The sequence below is a fragment of the Epinephelus fuscoguttatus genome, linkage group LG22 (assembly GCF_011397635.1).
Source record: "Epinephelus fuscoguttatus linkage group LG22, E.fuscoguttatus.final_Chr_v1".
NCBI lineage: Eukaryota > Metazoa > Chordata > Actinopteri > Perciformes > Serranidae > Epinephelus > Epinephelus fuscoguttatus.
Window position 1 is genome coordinate 36393591 of NC_064773.1, and position 3176 is coordinate 36396766.

The window sequence follows — 3176 nt, forward strand, 5'->3', positions numbered from 1 at the left end:
CTCCAGATCCAGTTCTCTCTATTTCATACTACAGTTACCTCTTTTTATTGTTACAGTTTGGAGATTTACATCATATTCAGACTTGTGAAAATTAACAGTTCACATGCTTTGCTTGGCAGCATCAGACACCCTCAAGCTACATATAGAATGGATTACCATTAAATGTGCCGTGGATTGTCATGTCAGTATAAGCTGAAACATCTAGCAACCGAAACATGTCAGCTTCACACAAGCTCTCTTAAGTAAAATGATTAATAATGTTTCTGAGCCTGAGAAAATCTCTTTAAAATTTCATGATGGTCTTTCCTCTAGTGCCACCCTCAGGGCAAAATTCACACTTTAAGCCCCCCAGGTGGTTTTAACAGCAAATTCATCAATATCTAGTCCTGAGACTTTAAACTTTCAGTTCTTCCCAAAATGTGTAGTGTTTAGGGATAAAGCCACAGTGAAACTTGAACTTGGATATTTTTACGGTGCTGTTTGCTGTTATTTATAGTGTCTTAAATACAACAGCAGGATGGGTGGATGGGAAGGACGAACAGAGGAATGGGTAAAACTGTAGAAAATGAGTAAGAGGAAAGGGATGAGGCTGGGTTTTGTGTATGTGTCTTTGTTTGGAGTTGCTCCTCAGACAGAGGAGCAATGTGCTGCCAGCTAATTGTGAGACTTTGTGTCTATTTGTCTGTCCGTCAAGGGATGTGGGACACTGGAGTGTGGTGTTTCTTCACAGAGTGCAGTCAGGGGTGGGGGACTCAGGAAAGAGTCAGGAGGAGAAACTTGAGCTTCCTGGGGAAAAAGGCTAGGAGCGATCTCCGTTGTTCTATAGGAGGAAATGAGCCATGTGGGCGTGGGCCTGACGGAGACTATTTCCAGCCCAGGGGCCCTGAGGTGGGGCCATCCACAGGAAATATGCCATTTCACATTTACATTACATGTACATTGAGGTAGGCCTATTTAGCTTATCAAGAAGGACTGAGTACAATAAAGCCTAATGTCAGAGATTGACCAAAATTACAAGCAACCAATAACAAGCAGTGAATGGTTCACACAATATACACTCCTTCCTCTGACTCCAAACTGGTATTTAAAGTAGATAATAAAGTTAAGAATGGGGACAAGTTACATTTTACACACAGTATGTTAGAACATGTCCAGGAGGAGAAATCTGAAAAGGAGGGGTTTTTTTCAGGATAAAAGAAGGATGAGCTGCACTCACAAAGGGCTGCTAAAACCTGCAAGGTGAGTGTCAGGTGACCAACCAAACATCCTGATGGTGTCAATGGCTTCTTAGAGGTAGCCTTGTTAGCTTGTCTACTTGTACTGATGGGGGTAATGAGAAGAGGCCCATCTCACTGCCCATAAAAATGCAGTTTTTAGCTTATGAATAAGCCTGCCATGTTCTTTATTTTTTGACTTCCATTTAGATATGACAAAGCTGTACCAAAAACAAGCTACATAAATACCTGTAACAAGCCAACCACCCTTGAAAATATGACATTATAATCTTCATAAATATCCTTACTAATCTAATCTCTAGTTAATCAGATTTGGAAAACAACATTTGAATCAATAAGTCACTTTCTAATTTATATGTTCTTCATCTTTCAACATTTTGGTTTATGACCAAACACCTGCATCCACTTCAGTAATTGCTACTGAAAGCCGTAATACAGCGATCCATTATTTAAAAGCCCCCTGTAGCCGGTGCGGAGCCACATAGCATAGCCTTAGCCTCTGCTAACTGTCCTCCGGTAACCCCCGTGCAGCCGGGAGGCTGGGTAACTGTCCGGGAGAAGCGGAGCTCCAAGCCGAAGCCCACGGCTCACCACCAGCCTGTTCACGTTTCCAACCGCTTTTCCCCACTCAGCGACACACCCGCTGAGAATAAAACTCTGGTTATTGGCAGCTCTATTCTGAGAAACGTGAAGTTAGCAACACCAGCGGCCATAGTCAAATGTATCCCTGGGGCCAGAGCGGGCGACATTGAATCAAATTTAAAACTGCTGGCTAAAGCTAAACGTAGATTCAGTAAGATTGTTATTCACGTCGGCGGCAATGACACCCAGTTACGCCAATCGGAGGTCACTAAAATTAATATTGCCTCGGTGTGTGAATATGCAAAAACGATGTCGGACTCCATAGTTTTCTCCGGACCTCTCCCAAATCTGACCAGTGATGACATGTTTAGCCGCATGTCATCATTTAATCGCTGGCTGTCCAGGTGGTGTCCAGCAAACAATGTGGGTTTCGTTAATAATTGGCAAACTTTCTGAGGAAAACCTGGTCTTATTAGGAGAGACGGCATTCATCCCACTTTGGATGGAGCTGCTCTCATTTCTAGGAACCTGGCAAACTTTATTAGTAATTTAAATCCCTGACAACCCAGAGTTGAGACCAGGACTCGCAGTCCTATACGCCTCTCTGAGTTTCTAGTTCAGTTACCCAGCCATAGTTTTCATAGTTTTATACAAACGGTGTCTGTCCCCCGACCGCCTAAATTATCTAAATCTAAAATTAAACAAAGAGGAGTTGTGCATAACAACCTCATAAAAATTAAAACCTCTTCTGTGACAGAAAGACAAAACAGGAGAATTAAATGCGGACTGTTAAATATCAGGTCTCTATTGTCTAAAGCAGTGTTAGTAAACGAATTAATATCAGATAATCAAATTGATTTACTCAGTCTCACTGAAACCTGGCTGTGTCAAGATGAATATGTTAGTCTTAATGAGTCCACTCCTCCCAGTCATAATAATATCCACATTCCTCAAGGCAGCGGCCGAGGAGGGGGAGTTGCAGCCATTTTTAACTCTAGTCTGTTAATCAGCCCTAAACCTAAACTAGATTATAACGAAAGCCTCGTTCTTAGTCTTTTACATCCGACCTGGAAAACCTCGCAGCCACTTTTATTTGTTATAGTGTACTCATTGTTTTAACCATACCCTCGATCTAGTTCTGATGTATGGAATTGAAACTGATAACCTAAAAGTCTTTCCACAGAATCCCTCGCTATCGGATCATTATCTGATTACTTCTGATTTCTTTTTACTTGATTACATGCCACTCAGCAACAGTTACTATACTAGATGTTGATCAGATAGTGCTGTCGCAAAATTTAAGGAAAAGATTACTCCGTCGTTAAATTCAATACCAAGTCCCTCAGTAACAGAGGTTTC

General features: G+C 41.8%; 1 pseudogene; it reads left to right on the forward strand.

The window, feature by feature from the left end:
- Positions 1–696: 696 nt before the first annotated feature.
- LOC125883216 (uncharacterized) lies at positions 697–2628 on the forward strand (annotated as a pseudogene).
- The last annotated feature ends 548 nt before the right edge of the window (positions 2629–3176 follow it).